We start from the raw sequence: 17,586 nt of genomic DNA, 5'->3' as shown, positions 1-17,586 counted from the left end.
AGAGTAAACAAGAACTAGTACGGAAGAGAGCTAATCCAATTCTGACATTCTATTGTTGGAAATACATTATAGAATCATAGAATAGATAGGGTTGGAAAGGACCTCAAGATCATCAAGTTCCAACCCCCTGCCATGGACAGGGACACCTCACCCTAAACCATCCCACACAAGGCTTCATCCAACCTGGCCTTGAACACCACCAGGGATGGAGCACTCACAACCTCCCTGGGCAACCCATTCCAGTGCCTCAGCACCCTCACAGGAAGGAATTTCCTCCTTAGATCCAATCTAAACTTCCCCTGTTTAAGTTTTAACCCGTTACCCCTTGTCCTGTCACTGCAGTCCCTGACAAGGAGTCCCTCCCCAGCATCCCTATAGGCCCCCTTCAGATTCTGTATCAACAGAGTTACACCCCCGTGAAACCCAGAACAGGCAAGTGGGAAGTCACTCACTACCAGACTGGGGCCATCTCAAGGCCCCCCAGTTAGTGCCTGACCATTCTCTTGTTTGCCTGTGCAAATGCAGGCATCCTGTCCCAGGGAGACTGCCCTTGCATCAGACTCCACACAGGTACAGTGCCAAGCACGACACATTTTTCTTTCCTAACAGGAACTTCAAGGTATCTAAAGCAGTATAAAAAGCAGTCATGTAAGGACATGAGAACAGTGACGGTGCAACACAATGCTCCTCATACAAATTTTTCTAGACTACGTCTTAATATCTTCTATTAACAGAACCCTATTACTTTTTAACATAAACACTTATTCTTGCAAAATGCAAGTTTTAGATTGGGGGGGGGGGGGAGGGGATGGGTGGGCTACATGGAAGTAAACTTAAGATCTGAAAATACACCGTGGAATTTCATATTCTTCAAATATGACTCATGTGCAAGCAGGGCCTGTCTGGACAGAAAACGTAGTGGAACTGTGAGAATACTCAGTAGCCAAAATGAACGCACACCAGAAGCTGTGATTTCCAAATGTCCTCCCTGATTTACAAACGTGTCTTGCTTGGCTTTAACTAAAGTTGTGAAAAAATCTCATTAATCCTCAGCTAACATTTCCTCTCCTCTCCACTATTTTCTGTTGGCTAAAAACCTATTTATTGAAGAACGTGATTTAGAGGTTACTTTGCTGTCCTTTATGCCTTAAAAAACCCAAACAAGAAACACCCACAACCCCCAAACTCCAGCATATTAATGCAGCATTTTACATTCCCTGTTAATGTCCCTGGCTCCCCTGAGGAGTTCTCCTTCACATATTGTTTCATCATTGAAGACGGTTCCAATGTGACCTTTTCATTCAGCTGTCCTGCTGAAGTAAGAAGGTACTATGAGAAGACAGTTGCAAGTAATGGTCAAATATGATTTTCATTTACAGTCACATCAAAGTGTATTTTCATCCTCATCAGGATGACATGTTAACCTTGAAAAAATGCTGGAAAAAAAATGAGGTATTTGACTCACATGAAAGAAATCCTGTGGAAACATTCCAGTTCCTTTATCCCAATAAATCCTATTATATTAAGATCTGGTACACTATACAATATTTGAAATAGAAGGGTCTGAATTTCCATAACTTCTGCACTGAAAAGTAACACTAACATATTCTGAGGTACTTCAGTATCAAAGGCTCTCGCCCTGTAAATCTATTCCATAAAAAAAGAAAGCCAAAATACTGACTAAGAATACTAAGAGAAGACAGGACATTTTTCACTGGTTTCTTGCATTCACCAAGTGGGTTTCCATCTTAGCTGCTTCCCCATGACCTGTGCTGCTCTTGTCAAGGCCAAATCCTTAGAGATGCTCAGCTCATAGGAGCTGTCTTTGTTGCCCTTCACAACCCTGGGTACAATGTTCTTCCACAAGTTTGCCTTGCTCAAGGGGTTACTTCTTGTTATACTGTGACCTCAATCACATCCATTGTGATATTCTTTCTTCCTTCTTTTCACATGAAAGTTTTTCTATGACAACTACTTTAAAGGCCCTTCCTGCTAAAGCTCTCCCTCATTCCAATTCTTTTTAGGTGAATGGATGAGCTTTTATAAACATTTTTGGGTGCTGAATAGAAAGGCCGGAAAAGATTCATACGAACAACTTTTGTACAAGAGCTTAATGCATAATGCTCATCAACTCTGGCATATTTCAACTCTGGCAACTTCCATCCCTTCTCCAGACTGGTGGATAGGAGGGAAGGGAAAAGAAGGCCTTTAACTGAATCCAAGGTCAGCATTTAATACTCTTTAATGCTGGACTATCAATTTTGGAGGCCTATTTAATTCCTTTTAAACTGTCAGTTAACAAGTGTAATCCTTGTAAATAAACAAACCCTTGTGTGAACAGGCTCTTTTGATGCTTAAGAATAAGGCTAAACAAGCAATGAGACACATCTGAAGTCTGATGTATTAATCAAAGCATGTCTTCTATGCTGCTTCTGAGCTGAGAGCTAACAGCAGCTTCAATGCACCTCCCAAATGGCCTTCATTCTTCAATACTTCATTAAAATACAGTATTTTATTTAAACTTGGGGGGATCAAGCTTTATTTTGCATCTCTGAAGTCTCTATCTACCCCTCTTCACAAAGGAATGCATTCACAACTTTGCTCTGAGTATTGGAGAGCTCCCCTTACTCTACCTCATTCTTATTCAGATTCAGAGCAGCCCTGCAGAGAAAGACTTGGTGGTGTTGGTTGATGAGAAACTTAACATGAGTCGGCTTCAGTGTGTGCTCGCAGCTGAGAAAGCAGCCGTATCCTGGGCTGCATCAAAAGTAGCACGACCAGCAGGTCAAAGGAGGTGATCCTGCCCCCCTCTACTCTGCTCTCGTGAGACCTCACCTGGAGCACTGTGTGTAGTCCTGATGTCCCCAACATAAGGACATGGAGCTGTTGGAGCAAGTCCAGAAGAAGTTCATGAGGATAAGGGGGCTCAAGCACCTCCCGTACGAAGACAGGCTGAGAAAGTTGGGGTTGTTCAGCCTGGAGAAGAGAAGCTGCGTGGAGACCTCAGAGCAGCTTCCAGTGTCTGAAGGGGGCCTACAAGGATGTTGGAGAGGGGCTCTTCGTTACAGCCTGCAGTGACAGGACAAGGGGCAACAGGTTCAAACTTAAACAGGGGAAGTTTAGATTGGAGATAAGGAAGAAATTCTTTTCTGTGAGGGTGGTGTGGCACTGGCACAGGTTGCCCAAAGAAGTTGTGAATGTTCTGTCCCTGGCAGTGTTCAAGGTCAGGCTGGACGGAGCCTTAGGCGACATGGTGTAGCATGTGGTGTCCCTGCCCATGGCAGGGTGTTGGAACTGGATGATCTAAAGGTCCTTTCCAATGCAAACCATTCTATGATTCTGAAAATAACTGGAATCAAGCCTCAGTGGTTTCACTATTACTTTGCAGTGTACCACCACAAGCTGAGCTTTCACTACCTAATTTTGGTACTCATGGCCTTAGCTCCGTGCTCATTGTGCTTTACAAGTCTTAATGCCTGCTGCACATTAGATTTCATTATGTGAACTTGCAGCAGCAGCTGTTTGTTCTTGACATGCACCACAGCACATTTTCTATCAAACACTACAGAAACCATTTGACCCCATCTGCATACAAACCTTCATAGCTATCCCCATTCAAACTACCCCCTACACTCACTCTGCTTCAGATTCACAACTTACTAACAAAACCCAATTCTATAATTAATGTATATAAACCTGACTCATTTCTGACATATTTTTTCCTGCTTTTGGTTAGCGCTATCATTAGGTTAAAACTTATCAGGAATACAGTGAAATCACATTAACTGTCTGTTAAGAGATCAAGACAGTAGCATTTAACTTGTCTGAATGGCCAAGATAAGCTATCAAAAGTAAAATGTAAAATCACAGATGTTAAAGGTCTAAACTTTTCTGTAGGAACACATGCACAGTTCCTACCGAGATTACAAAAGCCCACATACTACACATGCTCTAATACACGTAACACATGCAGTGCTTTCCTATTATTCAGGTGCTAAATTTGGAGGAAAAAGATAACTGTTTAGGCACTAAGACAACAGGCATGAGATTAAATCTCTATTAAGACTTTTCAGATAAAAAGTAACATGTTTTCATAAAACAGAAGCGAGCTGTGGAATGTGCTGTCATAAGAACTCTGCTGAGGACAAGAATTTAAGGTCAGCAAAGAAACTGATACAATTAACAATGACAGTAATTTGGGGGGAATACTGGACAATCATGTAAAAGTGACACTTATGGAGAATTTTTATTAGAATAATAACTCAGCTGAGGCCAGATCTTCAGAGCAAATCTGCCTCAAAGGGGTCTAAAATCAAAGACAAGTATATACTATTACTTGGCTTGAGGAGTCCCCTAATGGGAACACACAGTCCAAACTTTTTACAACAGTCCAAACACCAGGCTGGTGCAGGAACACCAAGGAACACCTTCTGTTCTCAAGGAACAGAAGCAAAAATCCAGTCCTACCTGCCAATTATTTCAGAAAAAACTAAGTGGAAAGGTCACCATACGTCCACGTTCGCCTTAGCAAAGTGAAGACAATGCCGAACTGATTTGGGCTGGGAGGAACGGCAGAACCAACGCACTCTGGTTTAAACAAAGCCTGAACCCCATGAGACTGCAAGTCATTTTGGGTCATCTCTTCATTTAGAACCTAGTCCAACACTCATTAGGTTCAAAGCCCAGTTCAGACTTGACCGGAGATAATGGGTTCTCCTCTCTTGCTATTAAAGCAGATCATGACCTGAACCAGCAGTAACACTTCATCTGGACCTTCACACAAACCGTCCAATAGAGATCTCATGATACACATGGATTCTATGACACTCAACATAGGTACACCTGCCTGTATAGGCATAGAGAGAGCTAAGAAATATTGTTCCAGTAAAACTGTACACAAAAAATTATATTGCACAGTTCTTAGACCTTGTACAATCACTAAAGCCTGTGCACTTACACTGTAAACAGCTTCCCTTCAAAGACTGGTTCAACACATCCTACCCCATTCTCCTTAAAATTAAACATCATCTCCATTGGAGTCGAGAGGTTGCAGCCCAACTATAATGTAGTGGTGTGAATATATTTAAAGTAAAACACCAAAACCACAGGTGCTCCAAATTATCTTGTTTTGCTCTCAATTTTGCTGTAGTAGGCTGTTGGAGTACTAAGTCTATACACACACTTTACTATGATGGCAGCCTTCTGCAGTACAGAGGGGGAAATGCAAACTGAGCCCTCTAATCCAGCCATTAGCCTTTTTAATGATTCTGAACCACAAAATATGCTAAGATTCTAATAAGCATCTCAGTCTGCTCATCCTGCCTATGCTTGAGTCATAGATGCTCAGTAGGCTCCTGATTTTTGGCCTTCCATTAAGCTGAAGTCTGGATGGGCATGAGACCTAAAGGAAAAGGATTACAGGGCTTTATTCAGTGCTGTCAGAGACAGAAAATCCCTGTCTCACTGCCAGATGCATTAAACTACTGATCTCACAATTGCATAAAATTATCACTGGCATTAAATCTATGCTAATTCAACCCATAGCAAGGAAAGATGATTTAACCCAGAACCCTTTTGCAATGTCATTCAAAGCCCTAATTAGAAAAGTGCTCCTGTTCTCCCCTCACGTTCTATTATTATAGGTATTATTCAAAATGTATTATTCATATTCATTAACCAGAATGAGAATAACAAGGGGACACTTCCTATATAGTTGAGGAATGCTGTTTAGACATTCCTGGTCACAGTTTCCTTTTCTTACAGAAACATTAAACCCATGTTACATAGGTTCTTGCTTGTCATTACTAATGGAAACAGCACAAAAGCAATGTTCATTTAACTGCTACATATATAATTTCAACTGACTGAAGAGCAAAATCCTTTTCTTCTTTCCTTTGTAATTCTCCCTTCTAAACTTTCAGGTAGCATGAACTCCCACCACTGAAAAAAAATTCCTTAAGCACACTCCAGTTGGCTGTGGAACGCGTCATGATACTATCAGAAGACAAAGAACTTCATAGAAACACAAATACACAGTTGAAGACAGTGTCTGAATTGGGTTAAGAATGTATCTTAAATCTAACAGCACTACTAGAGATTCTGTAGCACTTTTCATTTTTAAGTCTCAAAATCTTCTTACAGAAAGATAATCTATATCATAGAACCCCAGCCTGGTTTGGGTTGGAAGGGACCTTAAAGTTCATCCAGCTCCAGCCCCTGCCACGGGCAGGGACACCTTCCACTGGAGCAGCTTGCTCCAAGCCCCTGTGTCCAACCTGGCCTTGAGCACTGCCAGGGATGGGGCAGCCACAGCTTCTCTGGGCACCCTGTGCCAGCGCCTCAGCACCCTCACAGGGAAGAGCTTCTGCCTAAGAGCTCATCTCAATCCCCCCTCTGTCAGATTAAAGCCATTCCCCTTGCCCTGCCCCTACAGGCCCTTGTCAAAAGTCCCTCTCCAGCCCCTTTAGGTATTGTATCATTTACCTAATTTTATAAAAGAAACAATCAAGGCTCAGAGGATGAAATAATTTGCCCACAAGGTGCTTGGAACAGAGACAGAACAAAAGGTACCCCACGTCCTACTTCCTGCAGCTACTATGACCAGACACAGTACAGAAGGGAGCAACAAACCAACCCATAGTTTTGAGACAAAAAGAGATGAACTTTAATACTTTGAAGATCAAATTAATGTTGAGTTAACAATGAGTAGAACAGACTTTTCCATCAGGGAGATTTTTCTACAACAACTGTTTCTATAGAGGCCTATTGTTGGCCTTTACATTCCCCCTTAATGTGCTTGGCACACATTCCTCTTCAGACAGCCTGTCTGGCTAGACAGATCACTAGTCTGATCTAATATGGCAATTTCTATGTTCTTAGGGGAAAAAATAAAAAGCAGTGCAATAACACACTCCAGGGAAAAATCCAGAAAAATCTAAAAATTAAAACAAAAACATAAAAATTGCAATAAATTCATTTTGCCCTCCTGTGTTGCAATATGATTTTATGTGCAGCATTAAACCTACAACATGAGTTATCCTTTACTTGGAAGTGACTATGACTAGGGGCAGGCAATTGAAATACACAATCCTGGTGGGTGAACTGAGTTTATATCCATTCTAATTACATTCATAATACACTCATTTGAACCACCGTAGGTATTATTTAGATCTATGCTATACATTCTGTCTAAAATAAATTGAAATAAAAATATAATGCATAGCTGAAAAATATACTCTGTACAAAGTACTGCATCTCAGTGACAAGTACTTAAAAAAAAAGGCTAAAAGTAATAAAAATTACTGCTAGAAAAATCGAAGTGTTCCATTCCTAGATTTTATGGGGGCAGTAAAAAATGAAAAAGCAGCTCTAGTTAAGCTAGACTGATGAAGTGATATACTGCCAGAAAGGCATTCAAGGTTGTGTTGAAACAGATTTAAAATTGATATATATCAAATACAATAATTCTGGTGCATATTAAATATAGAGTCTAGCTGGAATGCTAGCACACACTTTCACTGGATGATTGTTAATGAAATAAAACACCAAAGTCTGAGGTGGACAAAATTTGAGCTGGCTGAAGCTGTCAATAGCAGGTTTAACCCATTAAACATGGTGCATTTGAGCAATACTGACTATTTTATTTGCAGGAGTTTCAGGAATGATAACTTCTGCCATTTAAACGCTCTAGTTTCTTGTAACAAAAAGAAAAGTTTCTAAATGATGTGTAGAAGACACAAAAAGAGTTTTGCCTTTAGCCAGGCCAAGTGAGAAAGGGCACTCGTGTGTTATAAATGTTTTAAGAGCCTGTCTTCTACAGGCACAGCTCAGAGAAACACGTACCTGTGCTGGGCAGTAGTGAGCTCTGACACCTCTCTCTGACACACACCAAAGGGATGAGTCTATCCCCTTCATCTGCATCTCTGCCTTGGTGGCAGGAAAAACACTAGGCCAGGTAAGAGCGTTATAGCACTGGGAGTAAGACTGCAGTGTTTGATTTCCTTGTTATGGTACAGCCAGTGGAAGCTGAAGATAAGAAGTACTTTATGTTCATACCCAACAAGTGAAAAACAAGTGGACCATTAACATTCTGGCCACATTCTGTGTGGGTTCAGGTTATGACACCACATTTATTCTCTTAAGCAAGGTGCTTTAACCTAAGTTTACTGGGAAGAACGAACTGATCTTTCCAACACTACCCAGTATTCATCTTCCTCCTACTGGAATTAGATAAACTAAAGAACAGGCTTTGAAAAAAATACCCAATGTGGCTGTCCAAAATAATAATGAAAAAGGTTTGAATTGCAGAGTGTTCTGACGCACACATTTGCTTCGCAGTTAATCATTCTGAAATTCATCTTCAGCAAACAACCAGCACAATGGCACAACACCACTCTGGTGAAGAAGGAACTAGATTTTGATAAAACAAAGAGTATTTGGAATTAAACAGGCTTTGTACTCTTCCTCCACAAAGGGAAGGATTTCAGTTTCCTCTCATTTTCACAAGGATTTAGCTCATTACTCTGGTCAGGACTATGAGGAGTTGTCATCACTTACAGGAACAGAGGCCTCTTGAGTAGCCTCTGCAACACAAACAGCATCCCACTCTCTAGTAGCATGGATGCTGTAGGAGTGTAGTATGCATCACCACCTTTGTTCCTATGTGTAAAACCTTGTCAGAGTAATGATTTTAATGAGTAACTCACATAGAGAAGTCAAGAACACGACACCGTTACCTCAATGACTAAAAACACTTCCCCCAGCTACTTACCTTTGGTGATGCCCACACCAGCATGACTGTCTACAGACACACTGGCAATGTGAAATGCATCAATCATTACCAACAGCTTTCCACCTGTATCCCAACCCCATGACATGAGGTAGACAGAAAAAACATGGTATCAACAGGCACTAGGGGCCCCAGCATTCTATGCCTACAAAATAGCTCAATCCATCCATATCAAGGAACGCAACTGATTTGTTGACAGCAGAAACTGAAAAACACTGTCAAAGATAAAGCGGGCTGGTATCTGACAAGCTGAGTGTGCTATAGCAATTATCCCAGAGAAATTCTAACTGCAATGTCAGCTTCTTGCAGGGCACTTGTGTGTGCTGACAAAGACAAAACAGAAGTCTGCTTCTGAAACCTCCACACATATAAATGCTCACCAGCCTAAGACATCCTGCAAAAACAAGTTGCTTTGACAGTTCAAAATAGAAAGCGTCCAGGCCTTACCTACACTAGGAAATGCTGAATTATTAGTAACAAAATGTTTTAAACTCGCTTGCTTGACTACTGATGTTGAAGAGACTATACCTTCTCCTCCTCCCTTCTATGGCCTACAGAGTGTTTTGTACTAAAAATCATATGTGAAAAAGCACATGTACATAAGGTGTGTTTGTGCACCCCACCATGCTCAGCCTGGCACCTGCATAGATACACATGCACACAGCCAAGCCCCGCCTGAGGCAGTTCAGACGCAATACTGCTGCTCTGATTTCTCACAGGCATGGAAAATAGAGTATTCCCTCCTTTGCTGCAGAAGCTTTCTACTTTTTTGAAGACTTCAATAAGCTTCCCCTCAATTCCCCATGCCAAGCCAGCCAGGCTGCTGCTCCTGCAACAAAATTCCGCTTTACAGTACAAATATTTACCATGGATACATGAGAGAGAGCATGAGATTGAGCTATCACATGGAGCAGCATTCTACTAGCCATTTCAAGACTATGGAAGGCATTTTTGGCACTGTGATTTACAACAGACTTATACAGGAGAGCTATAAAGGTAGCATTTTTTTCTTCTTTAGTGTTACTGAAATCTCTTGTGGTCCCATTGCCATGTGACTTAATGTATTTTTAAAGGCCAAGCTCCAGAGTTCTTTGAACACGAGGTAGATATGAGGACACTTTCAGTCCTCCTCACTGCAAAGAAAGGATTTGAATCACAAACCCCCGAAGACCATAAAGCAGATAGTTTCCATGATTTTTAATGCAGCCTTGCAAATATTTGAGCCATGCAGAGAAATTACTAAACAGCAATTTTAAAATAAATAGAACACATTATGGGATTTAAAAAGAGATTGGAACAAATCCTAAAGGACACATTCACTCAGTGCATCAACTGTGAGATAATAAGAACACAACTGTCTAGATGCCACCTTCACCTCCTGAAGTTTCTAACTGCTATTTCAAAGAGGCTGGGGAGAAGCTTCAGGAAAGGGATTGCTTGCTGTTCTGTATTTGCCCTGGTCTCATGTTATTTTACTTCAGCATCAAGTATTAGATGCTGTCAAAAGTGGGACTGCTGACAAAGATGGACTTTCATTTATGAACACCACCAGTACACAAATGCCCCTGTAGAGCTTTCTGGCCAAGACAGTGCTTGTTAAATGCATTACTGTCTTTAAGATCACAGATGAAGGTGGTTTATCTCTAGGTGTAAAATAAATATCACAATAAAGAAGAACCAGATAGAAAATACAAAGGCTTGAAAATCACAATGGAATAAAGCACTGTGCAGATAAGAGATCAGTCTTTCAAAGTAAACCAAAGGGATTAAATCAAACTCTGAAAGAAGACAAGGAAATGATAAATGACACAAGACTGTAACTAAACTAAATCTTTGGTGTCTAAATGAAATATAGAAGGCTGAGGAGATTATGCAAATCAAAATGAATCAGGCTGAATCAAGACTTAGAGCTGACCTGAAGCGTGAGGAACATGCTGCATTGTGAAACCAGAGCAATTATACAGCCTGAGATTGAATAGTTGACCAGAAGGAAAAGGATGGAAATTGTAAAGGAGGAAAGGGGGGTCCATTCCCATAGCTGCCCATACAGGCAGCTGCATGAGGGGCAGAAAAAAAGGAAGAGGAAAGCTGTCCAAAACGTGTATTACTGTTTGCTTACTTTAATACAATCATACTCTTAATTCTTGGCAAGCCAGCTGAGATATCAAAGCCACACAGAGTAATCATCTACCAAGATTCTTCAGTTTCAGTATGTTTGAAATGGCATTGCAGGTGCTTTGTCCAAAATTCACTGTCCTCAGCAGGCAGTTGTATACCTTCTGAGCAAAAGGTCCTCCTAAGGCAGATTGTTCTGCATTGCCACCTCTGATCACTGCAGCTGGAATTCACATTCCAAATGTCTCAGAGGAATTTCATAAGAGTTCAGATCACAGAATCACAGAATCACAGAATCCCAAGGGTTGGAAGGGACCTCAAAAGATCATCTAGTCCAACCCCCCTGCAAGAGCAGGGTAACCTACAGTACATCACACAGGAACTTGTCCAGGCGGGCCTTGAATATCTCCAGTGTAGGAGACTCCACAACCCCCCTGGGCAACCTGTTCCAGTGCTCTGTCACTCTTACAGTAAAGAAGTTCTTCCTGATGTTAACGTGGAACTTCCTATGCTCCAGTTTACACCCATTGCCCCTTGTCCTATCACTCTCAGCTTCTGGTTTATTTCTCCTCTTCCAAACACTTGTATGAGTATGTACTGATAGTCACATAGTAGAAGTAGTAACACAGAAGCTAAGCAACAAGTTAAATGATCCAAAAGGATGCTGTATTTATTTTATTTACTACTACTAGCAATTACAAATCATGACACAAGGGTCTTTTGACCTTTAGAATAACTGATGCAGTCTTTTGCAGGCTGCGCAAACCAGCCTCCCCAAGAACACAAGGAAAGGAAGGACGAAAGTCAAGTGCTGTAATTAGCTGCATAATTATTTTCCAAAATAAAATGTGCAGTCTTCACCTCTCTGGCACTGAATGGCATCATTGGGCTGCTATCATTAAGCTGCCATCACTGCACTATCATTATAGGGCTGATAAGGGAAGACAAACACTTTGAGATGCACTAGAGGATGCATTCATTTCCCAACTTCCCTCAACTAATGTAGTTATCTACTTAGTTTTGTGGATGATGGGGTTTTGAGGACAGGAAGGAAGGTCACTGACACTGGAACCAGCTGGGGCAAGAAGCATATTTCTCACCAGGAATTGACTCTGATGTTCTAATAGAGATTAGACTATCTATCTCTTCTTCAGCATATGACAAAACTCTCATTGACTTGAACAGGACGAAGATTTTACGCCAAGCTCGCAGCTGCAAGAATGAAGTCAAGAAAAGAGCTAAAGTCAGAGGGAAGGAAGGGGAAGAAGGCAATCCACATCATAAAGAAACATTGCTTAAGTGAAATCCTTTCCTCAATCTATAGGAAACAATTTTATGTCAAGCGGGTCCGAGCTACCCAATATAGCTGAAAAAACAAGATGCATAATATTGTTTGCATAATAAAATAACTGAAGTAATTTAATTACTGTTGTCTCAGAAGTATGGCATTACACAGTGTCGATCCACTTCTGGGTATTTCTAATCTTGGATGGCATCTGAACTAGGACTCGGGAACACAGTATTTGCTATGCAGTTGACATGCATTAAATTGTATTTGCATGTGTGGAAGGTTTAATAGCTTTCCTTCATTTCCTGTTATTTCCCAGGATCCTGATTAATGCTAATAAATAAAGTTTTCTTCTGGTCATTTGGTCTGGTTTTTTGAAGTCCAGAAAAACCAGCAGCAGGCAGAAAGGGCAGGATCGCACCAAGGCAGACCCTTCCATGCAGACAAAACCCTCAAGAATTTCTGTCTCCCCAAACAACAACAGAAAAGAAACAAGGCAATTCCCCACAACTGCGATGTAATTTCATATAGAGAATGCGAAAAACTACAGCCACAGATTATCTGTGTTTACAAAACACATGACAAAATGTTTAGCAGCTCACTGTGGTATAAACAGACAGGGACAAATGGAGTCAAACAGTTGCAAGTAATCACATGCATATAAAAATGAGAAGATCCTTAATTACATTTGAAAGGCTGGTTTAGTGTCATGACCTGTTGAGAGTACAGTGGAAATGGATGTTTTTGCAGCCAGAATCTCTCATAGCTACCAGGCATCAAATTGAGATTTATCTGCTGAAGAATTGAGTCGCTGAACTAAATACTGAGCTGCTATTATCCATTTATACCAACACCAAGGTTACTCTCTGTATTACAGAAACAGAAGCTTCCCCCCCCATATTATACAAACCAAGCATGCATTGGAGAATGAGTACTTAAACCTAATTCAGGAACCCTGGGCTTTTTTGGCATCAGAGGAACTCCACTATGCAGAGACTAAAGCCTAATGCTGAAATTATAGCATCCCTGTCTCCCTGGTTTGAAGTGCAAAATACCTACAGAAGAAGGAGCAGTGGGGGATACCAGTTCTTACAAGACCTAAGAACTTCAGGGAAGCAGGATGGGATATTTTTTTCTTGAGGCCAAAAAGCAAAGAGAAACTCTGAGAACAGGCAACTGCAAGGGACAGAACACAGTAAGAACCTCCACAGGTTTTGAGGGGACTGGGTTTTTAATGAAGATAGAAAGATGTAATTATTCAGAACAAAAATAAAGAAGTAAAGGAGCCTTAAGTGACTAAGAAAAGTTGTTCTGAAATACGTAGCAGAGAATGCTGATTTTTTCATGTCACAAATTATCTGTGCTTGTGATAGAGACTGATGTTAATAAACAGAAATTAATACAAACATCAAACGTAAGCTTTCAGCCTCCCATAGAGGTAGAGAAGCAAAGGGTTTGTCCTTCTTCACCAGGGTGTCAAAATTAACACTAACAAGACCAAAACTCAGACCCATCTAACACAATTCTCATGTCAGCACATCTACCCACAGATGTCCCAACAACACTGAGTACCAGCTGCATTAAAATTTGTTTCCAAACGCGAATTCCTTGGCATTTTGTATCTAGTCCTGACCAAAACTACTTTATACTCCTACAGGCCACAGAGATTAACTCCAGGCTTCTGGTTAGGAGTCTTTCATTGACCTTATGTTAACAGGCACTTTAAAAAAAAAACAGGCTTTTAACTTATTATTGCAACACTGTATTTTTTTCTAAGAGAAAAAGCAAACAAAAAGTTGACATTCACATAAGTTTCAAAATGCATCCAAATGGTCAGCAACATTCCTTTATATTGCATTTTTTTCCCAGCATTTTCCCCATCTTTCTGCACCATATTTTCAGTTTCTAGTTCATTAATCCCATCAAGTGTAATCAACAATACTAATGCTAACAGTACTAATACTACCTGAAATCCTTGGGTAAATTTATACATCTGTGGGAAAAGGAGGTTCCATGGCAGCTGACTAGGGAATAAATTACTTAAGTAGCAAAGCAAATACACTAATTATTTTCATTCGGATGTTGCATCGCTCCCGTTTTTGCATCATTATCAACCTGTTTTGTCAGCCAGTAAATTGGATTCCCTTCCAAAGCGCAAGCCAGGCTACTAGACTGTAAACTCCAAAAAAACCCCGCTTCCAACACAGATTCAATTTCCAGCCCATAAGGACTCTCTGCCACAGCTTACACATTAGGTAAGGCTATTCTTTTCAGACATGAAAGACTTGCTATACTTATCAATTCAAACAAAGTCTGAAAGCCAAATATTGCTAACATGCATGAAAACACAAAGCCTTTCCAGCAGACCATTCTCATGTTTGAACTACTTCAGATACACTTCACTATAATTAAGAGCGGATCTGTTCTTCAGACATTAGGTAGCACTTCTCTGGCTGAGGACATGTTCACAAACATCTCGAAAGAGCATTAACACACAAACATTATTTTAGGTGTGCAGAAATAAATCTCAACCACAAAACCTGGTATCTCACTCCTTCACAAAACAGAACAAGCTCTCTTAATTAAAACCAAGTAAAGTATTCCTGCTTGGGTACGGCAGGCCACAGCTATTTTATAAAAGCAAGATGGCTTTAAGAAAGCCATCTAATTTCTAGACTCTGGAAGGCATAAACTCATTTGTTTTCTTCTGTAGAAACAGAATCCTACCTTATCAAGTAGCATCATCCTATGTCCTCTCAGACTCAAACCCATCTTGATTCTCCACACTGCAAAGATGAGCTGGAAAAAAAAAAGAAGTAAAAAAATCAGTTAATTGCTTCTTTTTGTGGGATTTTTACTGTTACCCATCACATATCCCCACTATAAACCGGAACATTACAATAACTTCAGTAACACAAATTACTCGGTTTGTGAACCGTCTCTAATTTGTCCATTCCCTTTCCTTCCTAATCAGCCCCGGTATCTCCTTATGAAAGATTACAGCAGGTTTTTTTGTTCTTCTTCCAAGTATTTTATTAGGTTTTGGTAAGGGGGATGAGTCTCCCCACCCAGCGTTACATTGCCACTGTACATACACAGTGACAGCAAGACATGGAATGACTTCCTCCAAAATCATGCAGCTAGCACAGCATGCTATCCACCAGCACTACATCCTGCACCTGCCCCGAAGCTTCAGGCTCGTTTCTACTTTCTGAAGTATTAATTCCTACACATGAAGTGTTGGGTATTGCTTTGCCTTCTGTTCTAGGAAACAATTTCAGCTACGTATCAGAGCCGGCCTTGGAAGCCATCAGGACTAAGGGCGTATTTTAAAAGGAAAATAAACTGCCCCACAATCACACAACTATAGGAATTGTCAACATAAAAAGCATGCAATTTTATGGCAAGAGCCCTAGGAAACCAGTAACACTGACGAGGATTTCCAGCGTTACACAGACACTTAACGGAAAGACAAGGAAGTCCAAGGGAGGCAATAAATAGCAACCGGACAGAGAAGAGCTGCTGCTGTTTTGCAGCAGAGGCCCTCAGAGGAAAGAAGCCCCTTTCTGTACCTTTCACAGTGCTGTATTCACTGCTCTCAGACAAGAACACGGTGAAGCAGGCTGACCCCTCACGACATGAGAACACAAAACTCCTCACACTTTGAGCTCCAACAGGGGGGATCAAACCAGGCAGCGAGGAAGCCTTCAGCCCCTTCTCCGAACAGCCATTTTATCCAGCGCTCCCCAAACACGCATTTCCTCTATTGTGTGCAGAAAGTTACCACCCAAAGCATTTCTGAGCCCAAATCTCCACAGTGAGACTAGGATTTTCCACTCGGAAAGGGTTTTCCTCCCTCTCTGTGGCAGTGTTTTAGTAACACCCTGAAGTGTTACTTCCTCTCAGGGATACCTCCATCAGGAGGTGACACTTCCCAGCTGCGGCCTCCTCCTCAGGACAGGCTCTGCTTGGTCCACACACACAGAACAGCAGCTCCTGCTCCTCTTCCACAGCTGCCCTGTACTGATCTGAGCCGTGCCTCACTTCCCTGTCCCTCCCCAGCTCTGGTACTGGCCTGGCCTCATTTTACATTCACAGGTTCAACCCTGAAAATGCAGAAGTCGGATGCAGTATGTTCTTCACCCTGAAGGTGCAGACTGAGAGTAATGGAGGGAGAGGCCACCTGCATGCACATGCAGGCCCGGTAAGGGCAGACCCCAGCAGTTATCAAAGAATCATAGAATGGTTTGTGTGTGAAGGGACCTCAAAGCTCCTCCAGCTCCAACCCCTGCCACGGGCAGGGACCCCTTCCACTGGAGCAGCTTGCTCCAAGCCCCTGTGTCCAACCTGGCCTTGAGCACTGCCAGGGATGGGGCAGCCACAGCTTCTCTGGGCACCCTGTGCCAGCGCCTCAGCACCCTCACAGGGAAGAGCTCCTGCCTAAGAGCTCAGCTCAGTCTCCCCTCGGGCAGGTTCAAGCCATTCCCCTTGGCCTGGCCCTGCAGGCCCTTGTCCCAAGCCCCTCTCCAGGTTCCCTGCAGCCCCTTCAGGCACTGGAGCTGCTCTCAGGTCTCCCCTTCAGGAGCCTTCTCTTCTCCAGGCTGCCCCAGCCCAGCTCTCTCAGCCTGGCTCCAGAGCAGAGCTGCTCCAGCCCTCACAGCATCTCCATGGCCTCCTCTGGCCTCGCTCCAGCAGCTCCAGGTCCCTCTTGTGCTGCTGCCCCAGAGCTGGATCAGGACTTTTGCAAAACCTTTCCCAATGCAGGCAAGACCTCGAGCTTTTGCTGAAATGCCCTTCCCACAGAGCAGCCGATTTAATAATATTTAACCTAGAGGAAGGCTGAAAACCATTCAAACACAAACTGATCCGTTTGCAGGATCCCGTGTGAGACATCTCGCTCATCAAACCTGAGCAGCTTGCAATCTATAGAAACTCCTGGAATTATCTTAAATATAGTGACTTAGCAGGAAATGAACACCGTTAAGCAGATGAAGGTGAACCTATTGCTGTCGTTAGAGGAAAACAAATTATGGCATGTGCCTTTCTCGCTCTCCCTAGAGAACTAGTCATGTCTACAGGGCACAAGTATAACAGCAGCATTCATGTTAATATACTTAACTGGGGCTAGAAAATGAGTTATCTTTTGTTTCTATAAAGAACCCTCACCCCCAGGCAGGGAACTTGCTGTGTTTGACAGTATGATTAGGCAAGTACAGCTGTCCTGGCTTCCGACATCCTTTTACACCAAACACATCTGAAGGAGCAAAAAGCAAAGTGTAAGTTCTGGAATAAGACCACAATACTCCTAGTGAAGGTCTATTTATATCAAATTATTGCAGGTTTTAAGTGGACTGCTTCATCAGGAGCATCGTGGGCATCCTATGTGAAAGGTTTG

The 17,586-nt window shown here is 42.0% G+C and overlaps 1 protein-coding gene across 7 annotated transcripts in view; it reads right to left on the bottom strand.

The window, feature by feature from the left end:
* Window positions 1-17,586, bottom strand: part of LRRTM4 (leucine rich repeat transmembrane neuronal 4) — a 489,302-nt gene that overhangs the window by 279,881 nt on the left and 191,835 nt on the right. For all 7 annotated transcript variants that reach the window (XR_010608126.1, XR_010608125.1, XR_010608127.1 and 4 more), the window contains one exon: window positions 14,919-14,990. The gene's annotated coding sequence lies outside the window, so the exon portion shown is untranslated. The remainder of the gene's footprint in view (window positions 1-14,918; window positions 14,991-17,586) is intronic.

The sequence above is a fragment of the Lathamus discolor genome, chromosome 22 (genome assembly GCF_037157495.1).
Source record: "Lathamus discolor isolate bLatDis1 chromosome 22, bLatDis1.hap1, whole genome shotgun sequence".
Lineage (NCBI taxonomy): Eukaryota > Metazoa > Chordata > Aves > Psittaciformes > Psittacidae > Lathamus > Lathamus discolor.
The sequence above is the reverse complement of the archived record's forward strand: the minus strand, read 5'-3'. Positions and strand labels throughout refer to the sequence as shown.